Raw genomic sequence first — 19,809 nt, forward strand, 5'->3', positions numbered from 1 at the left:
GAGATACAAAAGAAAAGGAGGCGGCTGGGAGAAGGCGCAGGAGCTCGCATCCCTTCCCATAGCCTGTGCCTATGCATCTTTTCTCAAAAACCACTTCCTGTTGACCACAAAGCTCTGCCAACCTGTCAAGACTGGGACAAGGTTGGTGTCCATCCACCATGATGCTTCAATGTTCACCTTTGGCCACTTGCTCCCATGAAGGATGAGAGAAGAAAGATGGTGGTGAAGTAGAAGGATGTAGAATGCATCCCTCTCCACAGATGCATCAGGAATACATCAAGAGACACAATAATTCCCACAGAGAACCAGCTGAACACCAGCAGGAGACCTCGGACACCAGAAAGGACTGCAAAGATCCCAACATAACTGGGACAAGCAACCTCTGAAGTCTGGACTACTCCATCAGAAGTCAGTTAGGAGGCTCTGAGGAGGGAGCACTGAATCCAGGATGCTAGACTACTAGGGAGTCCTCAGATGCAGGGAAGATTAACTGCAGAGAACTCTCACTGAGCCCTGAATCAGAGTCTAAGACTCGGCTTCATCTGACTGTCTGCAACTGCCAGTGCTGGACACCTCACACCAAACTGCAAACAAGACAGGAACACAAACCCACCCATCAGCACACAGACTAGCTAAAGTCATATTAACCTCACAGATACCCTAAAACACACCATCTGACACGGCCCTGCTCATCAGAGAGAAAAGACACAGAGCCACACACCGGAAGGCAGACATGAGACCCCCCCCACCAGGAGGTCTACTCAAGACACTGGACAAACCCCACCACAGGGAGCAGAGGACAGAAGCAAGAGGAATTACTACTAGGCAGCATAGGGAAAGGAGACAGAAAATCCTATAAATTAGACAAAATGAGAAAGCAAAGAAACACCATGCAGCAAAGGAGCAGGAAAAAAACCACACAAGACCAAATAAATGAAAAAGAAATAGGAAAATTGCCTGAAAATGAATTCAGAGTAATGATAGTAAAGATGATTCAAAATCTCGACAACAAAATATAGAAAATACAAGAAACAGTTAATAAGGACTCAGAAGAACTAAAGAGCAAACAAACAGTAATGGACAACAAAATAACTAAAATTAAAAATAATCTAGATGGTATAAACAGCAGAATAACAGGCAGAAGAACAAGTAAGTGAGTAGGAAGATAGAATGGGGGAAATAACTGCCACAGAGCAGGAAAGCAAAAAAAGAATAAAAAGAATGGAAGACAGTCTCAGAGACCTTGGTGACAGCATTAAGTGCACGAACATTTGATTCATGGCCATCCCAGAAGAATAAGAACAAAAAGAAAGGGTCTGAGAAAATATTTCAAGAGGTTATAGTGGAAAACTTCCCCAACATGGGAAAGGAAATAATTAATCAAGTCCAAGAAGCACAGAGAGTCCCATACAGAAGAAACCCAAGGAGAAATACACCAAGGCACATATTAATCAAACTAACAAAAATTAAACACAAAGAAAAAATATTAAAAGCAGCAAGAGAAAAGCAGCAAATAACATATTAGGGAAAATCCATAAGGATAACAGCTGATCTTTCTGCAGAAACTCTGCAAGCCAGAAGGGAGTGGCAGGATATACTGAAAGTCCTGAAAGAGAAAAACCCACAGCCAAGAATACTCTACCCAGCAAAAATCTCATTTAGATTTGACAGAGAAATCAAAAGCTTTCCAGACAAGCAAAAGTTAAGAGAATTTAGCACCACCAAACCAGCCTTACAGCAATTGCTAAAGAAACTTTTCTAAGTAGGAAACACAAGAGAAGGAAAAGACCTACAAATACAAACCCAAAACAATTAAGAAAAGGGCAATAGGAGCATACATGTCAATAATCACCTTAAATGTAAATGGATTTAATGCTCCAACCAAAAGACACAGACTGGCTTAATGGATACAAAAACAAAACCCTTCTATATGCTGCCTACAAGAAACCCACTTCAGACCAAGGGATACATATAGACTGAAAGTAAGGGGATGGAAAAAGATATTCCATGCAAATGGAAGTCAAAAGAAAGCTGGAGTAGCAATACTCATATCAGACAAATTAGACTTGAAAGTAAAGACTATTAAAAGAGATAAGGAAGGACACTACATAATGATCAAGGGATCCATTCAAGAAGAACATATCACAATGGTAAATATCTATGCCCCCAACATAGGAGCACCTCAATACATAAGGCAAATGCTAACAGCCATAAAAGGGGAAATCCACAGTAATACAATAATAGTAGGAGACTTTAACACCCCAGTTACAACAATGGACAGATCATCCAAACAGAAAATAAGTAAGGACACACAAGCTTTAAATGACACATTAGACCATCTCGACTTAATTGATATTTATAGGACATTCCATCCAAAAACTACAGGAAACACTTTCTTCTCAAGTGCACATGGAACATTTTCCAGCATAGATCACATCTTGGGGCAAAAATCAAGCCTTGGTAAATTCAGGAAATTGAAATCATATGAAGCATCTTCTCTGACCACAATGCCATGAGACTGGATATCAATTATAGGAAAAAAACTAACAAATACAAACACATGGAGGCTAAACAATATGCTATTAAACAACCAAGAAATCAGTAAAGAAATCAAAGAGGAAATCAAAAAATATCTAGAAACAAACGACAATGAAAACACAACAACCCAAAACCTGTGGGATGCAGCAAAAGCAGTTCTAAGAGGGAAGTTTATAGCAATACAGTCCTACTTTAAGAAACAAGAAAAATATCAAATAAACAATCTAACCTTACACCTAAAACAATTAGAGAAAGAAGAACAAAGAAACCCCAAAGTGAGCAGAAGGAAAGAAATCATAAAGATCAGAGCAGAAATAAATGAAAAAGGAAGGAAACCGTAGCAAAGAGCGATAAAACTAAAAGCTGGTTCTTTGAGAAGATAAACAAAATTGAGAAACCATTAGCCAGGTGCATCAGGAAGAAAAGGGAGAAGATGCAAATCAACAGAATTAGAAATGAGAAAGGAGAAGTAACAACAAACACCTCAGAAATACAAAAGATCATGAGAGACTACTACAAGCAACTATATGCCAATACATTGGATAACCTGGAAGAAATGGATAAATTCTTCGAAAAATACAATCTTCCAAGACTGAACCAGGAAGAAATAGAAAATACGAACAGACCAATCACAAATACGGAAATTGAGACTGTGATTAAAAATCTCCCAACAAACAAAAGCCCAGGGCCAGATAGATTCACAGGTGAATTCTATCAAACATTTGGAGAAGAGCTAACACCTCTCCTTCTCAGACTCTTCCAAATTATAGCAGAAGGAGGAACACTCCCAAACTTATTCTACAGGGCCACCATCACCCTGATAGCAAAACCAGGCAAAGAGGTCACAAAAAAAGAAAATTACAGGCCAATATCACTGGTGAATATAGATGCAAAAATCCCCAACAAAATACTAGCTAACAGACTCCAACAGCACATTAACAAAATCATACACAATCATCAAGTGGGATTTATCCCTGGAATGCAGGGATTCTTCAATATACGCAAATCAATCAATGTGGTACATCATATCAACAACTTGAAGGATAAAAACCATATGATCATCTCAATAGATGTGGAAAAAGGTTTTGACAAAATTCAAAATACATTTATCATAAAATGTCTCCAGAAAATGAGCATAGAAGGAAATTATCTCAACATAATAAAAGCCATATATGACAAACCAAAAGCCAACATCGTTCTAAATGGTGAAAAACTGAAAGAATTCCCTCTAAGAACAGGAACAAGACAAGGGTGTCCACTCTCACCATTATTATTTAACATAGTTTTGGAAGTTTTAGCCACAGCAATCAGAGAAGAAAATGAAATAAAAGGATCTCTTTGCAGATGACATGACATTATACATAGAAAACCCTAAAGACTCTACCAGAAAACTGCTAACACTAATCGATGAATTTAGTAAAGTAGCAGGATACAAAATTAATGCACAGAAATCTCTTGCATTCCTATACACTAACAGCGAAAAAGCAGAAAGAGAAATTAAGGAAACTCTCCCATTTACCATTGCAACAAAAAGAATAAAATACCTAGGAATAAACCTGCCTAAGGAGGCAAAAGACCTGTATGCAGAAAACTATAAGACACTGATGAATGGAATCAAAGATGATACAAGCTGATGGAGAGACATACCATATTCTCAGATTGGATGAATCAACATTGTGAAAATGACTATCCTACCCAAAGCAATTTAAAGAATCAATGCAATCCCTATCAAATTACCAATGGCATTTTTCACAGAACTAAAACAAGAAATCTTACAATTTGTGTGGCAATGCCAAAGACCCCAAATAGCCAAAGCAATCTTGAGAAGGAAAGAAGGAGTTGGTGGAATTAGGCTTCCTGACTTCAAATTATGCTACAAGGCCACAGTGATCAAGACAGTATAGTACTGGCACAAAAATAGAAAGGAAGATCAATGGAACAGAATAGAGAACTCAGAGGTAAACCCACGCACATCTGGGCACCTTATCTTTGACAAAGGAGGCAAGAATATACCATAGAAAAAAGACAGCCTCTTCAATAAGTGGTGTGGGGAAAATTGGACAGCAACATGTAAAAGAATGAAATTAGAACACTTCCTAACACCATACACAAAAATAAACTCCAAATGGATTAAAGACCTCCATGTAAGGCCAGACACTATAAAACTCCTAGAGGAAAACATAGGCAGAACACTCTATGACATCCATCAAAGCAAGATCCTTTTGGACCCACCTCCTAGAATCATGGAAATAAAATCAAGAATAAACAAATGGGACCTAATGAAACTTAAAAGCTTTTGCGCAGAGAAAGAAATCATAAACAAGACAAGAAGACAATCCTCAGAATGGGAGAAAATACTTGCCAGTGAAGCAACGGACAAAGGATTAATCTCCATAATATAGAAGCAGCTTAATACCAAAAAAGCAAATAACCCGATCTACAAATGGTGGAAGACCTAAATAGACATTTCTCCAAAGAAGACATGCAGATGGCCAACAAACACATGAAAAGATGCTCAACATCACTAATCATCAGAGAAATGCAAGTGAAAACCACAATGAGGTATCACCTCACACTGGTCAGAATGGCCATCATCAAAGCACCTAGAAACAATAAATGTTGGAGAGGCTGTGGAGAAAAGGGAACACTCCTGCATTGGTTGTAAGTTAATACTGACATTATGGAAGACAGTTTGGAGTTTCCTTAAAAAACTAAAAATGTAACTACCATATGATCCAGTAATCCCACTCCTGGGCATATACCCAGAGAAAACCATAATCCCAAAAGAAACATGTACCATAATGTTCATTGCAGCACTATTTACAATAGCCAGGACATGGAAGCAACCTAAATGCCCATCAACAGATGAATGGATAAAGAAGATGTGGCATATATATACAATGGAATATTACTCAGCCATAAAAAGGAATGAAATGGAGCTTTATGTAACGAGGTGGATAGACCTAGAGTCTGTCATACAGAGTGAAGTAAACCAGAAAGAGAAAAACAAATACTGTATGCTAAACTCATATATATGGAATCTAAAAAAAAAAAAAAAAATGGTACTGATGAACCCAGTGACAGGGCAAGAATAGGATGCAGATGCAGAGAATGGACTGGAGGACATGGGGTTGGGGGGTGGGTGGCAAAGGGGAAGCTGGAATGAAGTGAGAGAGTAGCATAGACATATTTACATTACCAACTGTAAAACAGATAGCTAGTGGGAAGTTGCTATATAACAAAGGAAGATCAACTCAATGATGTGTGATGCCTTAGAGGGCCAGGACATGAAGGGTGGGAGGGAGTCATGGGAGAGAGGGAATATGGGGATATATGTATAAATACAGCTGATTCACTTTGGTGTACCTGAAAAGCTGGTACAATTGTAAAGCAATTATATTCCAATAAAGAGCCAAAAGAAATAGAAAAGAAAAGGAAATTCCCATATTTCAGAAAGAAATAAATTGCTGAAAACCATAGTACCTTTGACTCACGAGCTGATGTTTCTGCAGCTACCCTGCGGAGTTATTGTATCCAAGAGTTAGTGCTCCGGCTTCACGGCCCACACAGGGACTGGGGCGGAGATTTTGGACTCATTCTGGAATTGTATACCGTGCTAAACTCTCATTCTATGGTGAGGGAAAAATAAAGTCCTACAGTTCCTAATACCCGTGGTTAGCATTTGAAGGGAATATTTAAGGACATTCTTCATAAAGAAAAGGCAGGAGTGGAATGCAATTAGTAATGAGAAGAAAGAAGGGCAATTATGTTGACATCAATCAATAATGATGATGACTACTTAAAGGCTGTGATTAAACAGAAGATATAAATAGGTAACAGTAAAACATTGGAGCAAGTGACCAGAGGAACAGGCTTTTAAGAGCCGTGCATTATTCAAGAGGTACTTTAATGGCGCTTAAATCCGTCCAGCTTTATCTTGCATCTCACTCTATTGATATCCCAAACCAGCTGTTCTTTCCTTCAAGTTCTTCTAAAATGCTTTATTCTCTTCCATCCCATGGCCTTCGCACATAACATTTACAATGCCTAAAGTATATTACCCTGTTTCCTTCTTAGAACACTCTCTCCTCACCTTTCAAATCTATTATATTTGAGAAGAACTTTTACTGCTGCCATCAGCCAGATTTGATGCAATATTGGTTAATTCTTAAGAACTCAGGCTTTGGCCCCAATTGTCTGGGATTGACTCCCAGCTCAGCCATTTACTAGCTGCATGGCCCTGGGTAAATACGTTAACATTTCTGTGTTTCACGTTTCCTCCTAATATGGTTGTTGTGAGGATAAAAAGAGTTAATGCATATGAAATGCTTTGACTAATCTTGGGAACATAGTGAAAACTAAATCATAGTTTTTAATTCTTATTACATATCAAATATCTTTATACTGAGAGCAGTTATAGCCTGTGTAACAGTAACACCCAGAAAAGTAGTAATTTTTTGTTGGCTAACTTGATTTCTGTCAACATTGTCCACCAGTCTTTAACTTCCATGAAGGCAGGAACCGTGATGTTCTTGGTCACCATTTTATCACTGCACACTACATTGAACAAGTCCTTGTTAAATGACTAAGTTGATTAATGAATAAGTGAATTATTTGTCCTTGTCATAATCTTTCTATCATAATTTAGGCATTTGGAAACTGAGTGACTGGGAATAAAAATTGCAGTCCCCAGTAAAGCCACAGAGTGCAAACTTGGGCTACCCCTGTGTCTACCACAGCTGCAGATCGAGGAGCCCAGCAGCACATACGATGGCACAGAGATTTCTGGACCTGCCCACCTGCCACTGGGTGGGAAGCAAGTGCCCTGAGTTCCCAGCGTCTTCCTGGAGAGGCCAGATGACAAAACAGAAATGTAAGGAGGTTACGCGCAAGAGTGGGACGTTTCCAATTGGATATTATATTAGTTGTTTTTTGTTTTTAAATCTCTGAGTAAAATCTTAGGACAAACTTAGTAGCTTAAAGAAAGAATTTTTTTTTTTTTTTTTTTTTTTTCAGTTTTAATCGTCAGGGTCTGGGCACAGTTCAGGTGAATCCCCTGTTCAGATTCTCACGAGGTTGTAACCAAGGTGTCCTCTGGTCAACACTGTCATCTGGAGGCTTGGCTGAGGAAGCACGTGCTTTCAAACCCATTCAGGATGTTGGCAGAATTCATTCCCTTGCAGTTTTATGACCAAGGCCCCTCACTTCTTAATGGGTGTTGGCTGGAGGCCACCTTCAGATCCTGGGGACTGTCCTTGTTTCCCTGCCACCTGGTCCTTTTCATAAGCAGTTCAGTTCCCAGTATGGCAATTTGCTTTTTATTTTTTATTTAATTAATTAATTAATTTATTTTTTGGCTGTGTTGGGTCTTTGTTGCTGCACAGGCTTTCTCTAGTTGCAATGAGTGGGGGCTACTCTTTGTTGCGGTGCTCGGGCTTCTCATTGCGGTGGCTTCTTTGGTTGCAGAGCACGGGCTCTAGGCATGCGGGCTTCAGTAGTTGTGGCACGTGGGTTCAGTAGATGTGGCTCCCGGGCTCTAAAGCACAGGCTCAGTAGTTGTGGCACACAGGCTTAGTAGCTCCTCGGCATGCAGGATCTTCCTGGACCAGGGTTCAAACCCGTGTCCCCTGCATTGGCAGGCAGATTCTTAACCACTGCACCAACAGGGAAGCCCATGATTTGCTTCTTAGGGCCACCAAAGGAATACCTTTTTGCATCTTGCTAAGGCAGAGTTTTTTGGGGTTTTTCTTTTTTTTGTTTGTTTTTTGTTTTTGTTTTTGTTTTTTGGCCCTGCTGTGTGGCATGTGAGATATTAGTTTATCAATCAGGGATAGAACCTGTGCCCCTTGCATTTGGAGCACAGAGCCCTAACCACTGGACCGCCAGGGAAGTCCCTAAGACAGAGTCTTACGTAGTGAAATATAATCACAGAAGTGACATCACATTTCCTTTGCCATAAATAGTAACTCAGTCAAGGAAGTAACAGCCCAATACCTATAGACAGAAGCAAGTAACAGGTTCCCCTTGCATCCCAACAGATTTCTATGAGAATGTGCCACACTGGCGCCTCCTTAAGGTATGTTCACCACAAAGTGAGAAGAACCATCAGATACAATCTTCCCCTTTCCTGACGGTCTGTCCTAACACAGAGAAGGCTATTATCTGCCTATCCAAAGAAGTCTTGAAATAGAGCAGTGTACCTTAAGAAGCTATGGCCAGTTCACCTAGTTTTTCATTTCCCTCTTTCTATGCTTCCAGTTCATTTCTTTCTTAATCCTCCTTTTCTAAGATTGAATCTTTTGACCATATTAAAACTTTGTGAAAACAAAAAAGGACACGCTGAATATAGTTGTTTGCCGAGTTAAGGGGTGTTCTGAAAGCCAGAGAGCCTTGAGAATAGGACATGCCCATCTCCTGCAGCCGTGGGGCTGACCTTGCCAAAAATCATGTTTAGAAACTGAAAGTGAGGGTGAGAACACTGCAAATGATACTAAATTTCTGGGCACAGTAATCTCCTATGTCTAAATCACGTGGGACCTGTAGGTCACTGAAACATGAAATGGCCGTGATCAGAAGCATTTCATCCCCAAATTGCCTGAGTGCTCCGAGCTGGCAAAAATGGCCTCCTCTCCCTTTGGAGAAGAAAACAGAGATGCTGTATCAGGAAAAGCACAGGGCAGGATGTTTCAAGAGGTTTGCTTTTTCCCTCTGTCTCCACAAACATCACTTTCTATAGGCTAATAACTAGGGCAGCTTTAGCTGAAGCCCAAGCAGAGAAGTGCAATCCCTGCTCCAGAAAAACACATTACACACTAAAGGAATGGTATGACCTGGCTGATATTTACCATAAAGAACTGGGGTTGCATGTGTGAGACTGTGTCTCGATGGTGTTGGGCAGGAGGAGTATAAGGATAAGGCCACATGGAAGAATTTGTAAACGTGTTATTTAACCATGATTCAAAATTCAATGTAGTGGCAAAAACACCTTGCGCAGTTCTAATTGTGAGGAAAAAAAAGCATGTAAAAGTGATAGCCCAACATTCCTTAATTTATTTAACAAATTAATGACTATGAAAGGCATTGCTCAAGACACATGGCAATATTATAAAATAGATAAAATTTGCCCTCATAGAGCTTACATTGTATAGAAAAAGGGAAAGAAAATGAATATGTGTATGACAAAATAAGTACATTATACTGTTACAGTGCTATAAGAATTATAACATTAGGGTCAGGTAAACTGGGAGTTGTAAGAATGTCTTGAAATTTCTTTTTATAAATTAATTAATTGGCTGCATTGGGTCTTGGTTGCTGTGCTCAGGCTTTCTCTAGTTGTAGCAAGCAGGAGTTACTCTTCTTTGCTGGTGCACGGGCTTCTCATTGCAGTGACTTCTCATGTTTGCAGAGCACCGGCTCTAGGCGCACGGGCTTCAGTAGTTGTAGCATGTGAGCTCAGTAGTTGTGGCTCTGCAGCATGTGGAATCTTCCTGGACCAGAGAGCAAACCTGTGTCCCCCACATTGGCAGGAGGATTCTTAACGACTGTGCCACCAGGGGAGTCCCAGGGCTTGAAAATTTCAAATGAGGTTGTCAGGACAGTACTCTATGTGAGCTTAACATTGAGGAACATCTTGAAGGCAATGAAGGAGTTAAACATTGCATTTCTGGGGAAAAATTTTTGTTATATGAAGAATAAAAATGAGTAAAAAGACATTGATGTTAGAGTGTACCCAGCTTGGTCAAGGAATAGTAAAGAGCCTGGAGCAAAGTAAACAAAAGAGAAAAAAAAGAGAGATAAGGTCAGAGAGTTAATAGAACCAGGCAGGTGGGGCCAGACCTTTGTAATGATTTTGGATTTGACTCAGTGTAAAACAGAGAGCTCTCTGGAGGGTTATAAGCAGGGAAGTCACTTATCTTATACTTTAAAAGGATTAACCCAGCTGCTATGTAATAGTAGATAATGCACATTTGGGGGAGAAGGTAGTCAGGGAGAGTTAAAGGAAACCAGGGGAGACGTGATGATTGCTTAGGTATACAGGTAAAAGAAGATGGTAAGAATGGTAAAAGGTGGGCAAATAATTTGTCGTTACTGTATATTTTCTCAGTAGCAAAAAATAATAAATTAAAATAAAAATAATACAACAATGGCCTCAAAATATTTAAATATAACTGCCATTCTAAAATTCTATACTAGGTGAAATTATCTTTCAGAACTTAAATCAAATTAAACACATTTTCACACCAAAAAAGGCTGAGAAATTTTATCAGCAGTAGAATTACACTAAAGAAACTTCTAAAGAATGAACTTTATATAGAAAGAAAATAATCTGACAGTAAAGGTCTTAGTTGCAAGTGTTTAAAAAGAAACTACAGGCCCAAAATGGAGCCACTTGTGCTAAGCCCCATGTCAGCAAACCAAGACAATACCTGACAGTTCTGTCTTCTCCCAGGAATGACTTTAACCACTTATCTGGAATTACCTGGTCAACTCTAATAAGAGAATCTGCCTGATAGGTGACATCCTCACCAAAAAAGTGACCTTGCCTGAAACAATACGCTCATTGTCAGAAACTTTCTTTTTCTGCCCCTTGTGCCTATAAAAGCCTTCCATTTTGTGCAGCTCCTCAAAGCTCCTTTTGGTTTGCTAGATGGGATGCTTCCCAATTCATGAATCATTGAATACAGCCAATTAGATCTTCAAATTTACTCCTTGAAAGATTTTTTTTTTTAACACAAGAACTAATATTGAAAATGTAATCATGTTGGTCAATCAAAGGCATTTGTGTGTATATGAAAAGATAACATTTATATCTAATGCTTAGATTGATAAATTATTCCAGAACTAAAGTAAAAAATATGTCAGGAAGACATATTAGAATTAAATAATTCTGGATTTATTATATAATTTGGAAGCTAATAATTAACATTTTAACATGTTATATTTTATAAAATAGTCACTGTATGATAAAAATGTATATAATATCTAAAATAGTAGTGTGACAAAAACTACCAGAAGTGATAAATAAATTTAGCAAGATAGCAGGATACAAGGTTAACATGCAGAAATCTGTTGCATTTCTTTACACTGACAATGAAATATCAGAAAGGGAAAGTGAAAAAAAAATCCCTTTTAAAATTGCATCAAGAAATAAAATAAAATACTTAGGAATAAACCTGACCAAGGAGGTAAAAGATCTATATGCCGAGAAATATAAAACATTGATAAAGGAAATTGAAGATGATTCAAAGAAGAAAGATATCCCATGCTCTTGGATTGGAAGAATTAATATTGTTAAAATGGCCATACTACCCAGAGCAATCTACAGATTTAACACAAACTCTATCAAATTACCCATGACATTTTTCACAGAATTAGAACAAGTAATCCCAAAATTTATATGGAACCATAAACAGCCCAGAATTGCCAAATCAATCCTAAAGAAAAAGAACAAAGCAGGAGGCATAACCCTTCCGGACTTCAGACAATACTACAAAGCTACAGTAATCAAACACTGTGGTATTGGTACAAAAACAGACATGTGGATCAATGGAACAGAATAGAGAGCCCAGAAATAAACCCACACATGTATGGTCAATTAAGCTTTGACAAAGGAGGCAAAAATACACAATGGAGAAAAAGACAGTCTCTTTAGCAAGTGGTGTTGGGAAAGCTGGACAGCCACATATAAATCAATGAAATTAGGAAACACCCTCTCATCATACACAAAAATAAACTCAAAAAGGCTTAAAGACTTAGATATTAGACATGACACCATAAAACTCCTAGAAGAGAACAGAAGTAAAACATTCTCTGATACAAATCATAGCAGTGTTTTCTTAGGTCAGTCTCCCAAGGTAGTAGAAACAAAAGCAACAATAAACAGAACCTAATCAAACTTATTAGCTTTTGCACAGCAAAGGAAACCATAAACAAAATGAAAAGACAACCTATGGAATGGGAGAAAACATGTGCAAATGATGCAACCAACGAGGGATTAATCTCCACAGTATGCAAACAGCTCATACAATTCAAAACAAACAAAACCAACAACCCAATCAAAAACTTGGCAGAAGACCTAAATAAACATTTCTCCAAAGAAGACATACAGATGGCCAACAGGCACATGAAAAGATGCTCAGCTTCAATGATTATTAGAGAAATGCAAATCAAAACTACAATGAGAGACCACCTCACACCAGTCAGAATGGCCATCATTGAAAAGTCTACAAATAACAAATGCTGGAGAAGGTATGGAGAAAAGGGAACCCTCCTACACTGCTGGTGGGACTGTAAATTGGTACAGCCACTATGGAGGAGGGTATAGAGGTTTCTTCAAAGACTAAAAATAGAGCCCTACAATCCAGCAATTCCACTCCTGGGCGTATATCTGGAGAAAACTGCAATTCGAAAGAGATACGTGAGCCCAATATTTGTAGCAACACTATTCATGATAGCTAAGACATGGAAGTAACCTAAATGCCCATTGACAGATGAATGGATAAAGAAGATGTGGTACGTATATACAATAGAACACTACTCAGCCATAAAAAAAATGAAATAATGCCATTTGCAGCAGCATGGATGGACCTAGAGATTATCACACTAAGTGAAGTAAGCCAGCGAGAAAAAGAAAAATATCATATAATATCTCTTATGTGTGGAATCTTAAAAATAAGATACAAATGAACTTATTTACAAAACATAAATCCACAGACATAGAAAACAAACTTATGGTTACCAACGGGGAAAGTGGGGGTGGGGTGGGTAGGGACAAATGAGGAGTTTGATATTAGGACATACAAACTACTAGAAATAGATAAAACAGCAAGGTCCTACTGTAGAGCAAAGGGAACTATAGTTGATATGTTGTAATAACCTATAATAGAAAAGAATATGCAAAATAATACATATATGTACACACACACATATATATGTATGACAGAATCACTTTGCCAGAGACTAACACAACATTGCAAATCAACTATACTTCAATTAGCAAAATAAAATAGTAGTGTGAAATAGAATTACAGTAGTATATAAGTGAAATCAATCCAAAATTGACAAGTCACAGAAAAACACACAAACACACACATCGAAGTACATGCATATGCATGCCTACCAACAAAAGAAATGTTGAAAATCAAATGAATAGAAACTAAACAGTAAATAAATAAGATTGTATGAATGAATCAATATACATGAAATCAAATGTGCCAAAGGAGGCCGACAAAGCAAAACAAAACAAAACAAACAAAAAAACTTAGAATTTGAAATTGAAAGGGCATAAGGAAGACAAATACTTAAAATATTGACAGTGTATTTATGCTCATGTCAAACCAATAATACTTTAAATAGTAGTATTAAGAATTAGAGTCATCAGAATGTTAAAAATTATAAACATACATGTACCTAATAATAGCATTACATATATGCAAATGTAACATTGTAGACATGCTAAGAAAAAATAATAAATGCAAGCCAGAGACATTAAAAAGATGCTAAAATTAATAAAGATATTGGAGATTTAAACTGAACAAAATTTTGATGTAATGAATATAGATGGAACATGACACCTAACAGAGAATATATCATTCTCAAGCAAACATAACATATTCATAAAAATTAATCAGCTACAAGGCAATAAAGTAAGTCTTATTGTATTTCCAGAATCTGTATCCTAAAGAGCACATTCTGGATCAGAACACAATTAAGTTGGTATTTGATATAAAGAGATTTCTAGGGAACAACCACATCATGAAGTTAGGGAAAAATAATTGACTTTTGTAAGTAATCCTTAGATGAAAGGAGAAATAATAATTAATGTTGAAAATAATCTTGACTGAATGGTAATGAAAATACTGCAGAAAGAAATTTCTCTGTATAAGCTAAAGTGGTAGTTTCCACAAAATAAAATATATTTAATTTAAAAAATAAAAAGAAATCAACTTGACATTCAAATCAAGAAGTTAGGGCATGTGGGACTTCCCAGGTGGTGCAGTGGTTAAGAATCTGCCTGCCAGTGCAGGGGACACGGGTTCGATCCCTGCTCCAGGAAGATCCCACATGCTGCAGAGCTACTAAGCTCATGTGCCACAACTATTGAGCCTGAGCTCTAGAGCCCATGAACCACAACTACTGAGCCCGTGTGCTGCAGCTACTGAAGCCCACACACCTAGAGCCTGTGCTCCGCAACAGAAAAGCCATTGCAATGAGGAGCCCGAGTACCACATGAAGAGTAGCCCCCTGCTCACCACAACTAGAGAAAACCTGTGTGCAGCAAAGAAGAAAGACCCAATGCAGCCAATAAATAAATAAATTTAAAAAAACAAAGTGCATGATATCTGTGTAGAAAATTATAAATATTTTTTAAATCTTAATATCCAAATAAATCTGAGTTTATATATTCATCGGTGTAGAGATTGAGCATCATTATGACATCATTCTCTTCAGTGAATCTATTGATACAAGAAAATTTGAATCAACACCTCCAAAGTATTTTTATGGAAAAAACAAACAAATATGAAAAAGTTACTCTAAAACATTTGTTGAATACAAAGAAATGATTATAGTCAAGACACAAATAACTATAAACTGTTCAAAGAATCATTTTTTCTATCAAGATATTTTATAAAGGAATAAGACAGGTATTTACCTAAGACTAGAATATCACATCCAAGCAACAGAGTAGTAATCCCAGTTACAGATTCTCATATGGCAGTGACAGCACCGAAGATAACAAAATAGTATAAACTATTGAAGAGTAAGAAAATTGATGGGGGGATAGTAAAAATGGACTCTTCTATTTATGGTGCACCACTCACAAAAAATTTAATTATTGACAAATGAAAAATTTAAATATAAAAGGGATGATTCTAAAACTTTGAGAAGAATATGTATGACAATCCCTTTATACCCTCATGGTGAAGAAGAATTTCTTTTAAGAGACACATCAAATCATGGCAGAAAAAATAACTTCTGTTCATTAAAAGACAAGAAAACAAGAATGAAAATATGATTCACAAACTAGAAGTCATTTGCAAAGTATAAACCAAGGAATGATCCAACAAACAAACAAAAAACTCCTACATATTAAAATAATGCAATATAAAAGCAATTAGAATAGATAAAATACATACAGAGATTTTCCACAGGAAAGGAATTGAAATTATCCAGAAAAATAAGAAAAGGTTTGCACCATTAGAAATTAAGATAAAGGAAATTAAAGCCACAATTTTTCTGTAACTGGATTGGCAAAATCAAGAGCCTAAAAATGTTGTTATGCAATGATAAAGACAAGAACTCTCATTTAGTGCTTATGGGAATGTAGATGGATACAGACACTTTAGAAAACAATTTGATGTTACACAGCGTACTGCAGAATAAATATTCCTTATGGTCCAACTATTCTACTTCAGGAATACACCCTTACACACCATACACCCTTACAAGCAAGAATTTTCATATCAGCAATATCTGTAAAAGCAAAAATCTAGAAACAAACCAAATACCATCACACAAAAAAATGAATAAATTGTGGAATATTACACAGTAATGAAATCAGGTGAATTATAGTAATTTAAAACAGCATGATTGCCTCTCAAAGATGAAACATTGAGAAATAATAGCCACAAATGAATCCACACACAATATTTTAAATATGTTACTTAGGTAAATATACCTGCATGGGAAAAGTAGAAAAGTTGAATGGTTTATAAAATAGTCAAGAAATTAGATAATTCTTAGTTGGGAAAATGCAGTCACTTAAGGGTGCAAATGAGTTTCAAAGATGTTGGTGTTCTTCTATCTGTAGATGAGGGGTTGGGTAAAAGAGTGTTTGCTTTTATATCATATGTACGTTTTGTATAATTTTTGAAGTGTAGTTGATTTATACTAGTTTCAGGTGTACAACATAGTGATCAAATATTTTTGTAGATTATATATTCCATTTAAAGTTATTATAAAATATGGCTATATTCCCTGTGCTGTATATGACATCTTTGTATCTTATTTACTTTATACATAGTATATAGTTTGTACATCTTAATCCCCATCCGTCTTGCTCTTCCCCCATATTTTATTTATTTATATACACACACATATATATTAATGTCCATATTACATATATGTGTGCTTGTACATTTAAAATATTAAATTATATCATTAGTGTGTTTATTAAGAAAGTGATTTTTAGCAGGGTGATAAGCTTTTGCTCTTTATATTCTGAATAAACATAATTTCATTGATCAGTTAGCTTATTAACTGTATGCATGTTAGGGGGCCAGCATTGCTGGACTAGTTTGGGCAGGTGTCCCACAGCCATTTAGACAACTTTACAATTTTAAAATCGCAAATACTAGACTTAATCATGCAAGGAATGTAAAGACGATAAAAATAACACTGTGATTTAAGTTAGTTTAAAAGGAGATAAATACAAATTTGGCAACAAATTGGTAAAAGAATCTGTAAGTATTGGCTATTCATGCAACCATTCTGTCTATAAATGATTTATATTATGAAAATTGGAATTGGAAGGGTGCATTTTGTATAAACAGAGGGAAGAACGAGAAAATACTGCATCCTTTCATACTGTTAGCTGGCTGCAATACCAGGAGCAGGCAATTTATACAAAAGAATATTTTTAGTTTTTTAAATCCACAGGCTTTGGTAACTCTCCACTCTTTTTCATCTTGATTCTTCTTATATTTTTTGAGAATAAGGATGCTCCTCAAGCTTATCACCCTCTTACAAAAGAAACATACATTGAAAATTTCCGTATACAAATCATAGCCCTCCCATACCCAAATTAAAAATGAAAATGGTATGTCACCTGTAAAAGCAAGCTTACAAGGCCAGCTATCACTCTGTTTGCTGGGGAGAACAGTCAAGAAAGGTAAAATGTGTTCATTTATAGTTAAGAAATTGTATAACAGATGGGAAGATAAATGGAGCATATCAATAGTATGTACATTTTTGACATATATAGTAAACACAATATTTCCAAAATACAGCCTTTCGGCAACTTTTTATCTTAAGAAGTTTTAATTTGTACTTCCAGATATAAGCTATTTAAAAAGGATTCAAATGAACTTATATTCAGAAGTAATGGGATACGAAAGTTTGCTGGGTAAACATGATAAATGCAGGAAATTTATTCCTGGTGAATAATAGGTAGTGACAGAAAATGCCGCCAAAAGAAGGAAGTGTTATAGCAGACAAGCCTACAGGTACAGAGGGGAAAATAAAAAGCTTCTTTACTGTCTAACCATCAGCGAGTGTGCAGAACCAGAAGAAATCTGGCTCCTTTCCCAGCTGAATATAAATGAAATTAAAGGAATTACAAGGTGCAGGTTACTGCTCACCAATAGACTTGCATGCAGTATCAATCACATGAGAAAATGTATAATTGCTCCTACTGGGATACAAAATTATTCCAACCAATATGTTCCTGCTCTCAGAGATGTGAATTATGAAGAAAAATGGAAGAAGTTAAGCTAGGTCTCATGAGAAGTAGAATGGTAGTCACTTAATTGAAATTTTAAACCCGGCAGGAATCAACAAAATTCTTCCAGCTGAACTCCTTATATTTGTAAAATGCACTGACAAACCAGATGAAATGTTACCAAAATGTTCATTCAAGATGAACTGGTTTATAAGTCCAAGGAAACACACTATTTTGCCACAGTACCCCTTATTTTACTAAATTTACTTCTTAATTTTTTTATCATGCCTCTTATCTAATAGAATTGAAATCATTTACTAGGTTACCATATGATGTAATCAGGGAATCACATGAAACAATTTGCAGTGACTATATTGCAGTAGGAGTTACAAGTCACCTGGAGGGAGATGTTTATTATAATTAGGCTCTAAATTTGATTTATATCTTCACGGTACTAGCGTGTGGGCAATTTGAACTAATGTAACATCCTTTTTATTACCACCTGAAATGAACTGAAAATACATGAATCAACAAATGCAATTAAAATCCAAAATAAGGCATGACATATTTTATTTTAGAATTTAAAAATAACACTTGTTCAACAAGTATTGAGTGTATATTTGTATCAAACATTCAGTAATGAACAAGGCCAGACTCCTTTCCTTGAGGAGCTTATAGCTCGGTGAGTGAGAGGGTCAAGAAAATAGGTAATTTCAACACATGGTAGGGAGTTCTAAGACAGAGCAAGTTCACATGCTGTGTACACACATAAAACAGAATCTAACCAAGAGTGGGGACCCAGAAAAAAAAATTCTTGGCACATTTTACGTGATCAATAAGTAAAAATTAACCAAGATGTAAATAACATTCTGATTAGGCAGATTAATAAATTCATTTGCAAAAGCATTTCTTTCCAGAAGCTTATTTTATGAGAGTTTCTACACACAAAAAATGACAACATATTTTTCCTACTTCATAAATCCTGTAAAAATAAATAATTTTAATTAACTAGAGCCACCTTCCTCTACTGAATTCATAACAGTAAAAAGACTTGGGACCATAGTGAAGTTAGCTCTCATTCAAGATACAGATACACATTCAGATTATAAAACACTGAGTATGTTCAAGTAAAATTATCTTGAGGGTTTATTATCACCCAGACTGAATACATGTTTATACTCCTGCCTCACATTAATTAATGATGTACATTTCTTAATCCAACTCAGTCCTGTTTTCCTCCAATGTTGAAACAGATAAATTTATCTCAGTTTGAACATGAGATGAGGCTACTGGCTTGGGTTCACAACCATATTTAGTAAAAAATGGCTTTTCTGAAACAAAAGACCAGTCTCAGTAATGTGTGAAGCTCGTTTTGTGAAAGTTGTGGAGAAACGAGGACATTGGAGGGAAGTGCAATTGTATCTTCCACCACAGGCTCACTCTAAGGTAGAGTCGCCCTGAGTAGAAGTAGAAAAAATTGTAGTTCCTTACATACTACTTAAATCCCTTGCTCTCCATCCTTCTCTTTCTCCTTCTCCCTCTCTCCCACTGCCTTTCCCTTTGCCACTGTTCCTCTATACGTGTGGTGTAGTAGTAGTTTTTATTGCCGAATAACAAATTTCCGCACACTTTGTGATTTATGACAACTCCCATGTGTTATTTCAGGGCTGTGTAAATCAGAAGTTCAGGCACTCATAGCTGGATTCTTCGCTCAGCGTCTCGTAAGTCCAAAATCAAAGTGTTGGCTGGGCGACAATCTTGTTGAGAACTGGGAGTCCTCTTCCAAGCGCATATGGTCGTGGCAGAATTCAACTCCTTGCAGAATTTTTTTT

This window comes from Hippopotamus amphibius, chromosome 3 (assembly GCF_030028045.1).
Source record: "Hippopotamus amphibius kiboko isolate mHipAmp2 chromosome 3, mHipAmp2.hap2, whole genome shotgun sequence".
NCBI lineage: Eukaryota > Metazoa > Chordata > Mammalia > Artiodactyla > Hippopotamidae > Hippopotamus > Hippopotamus amphibius.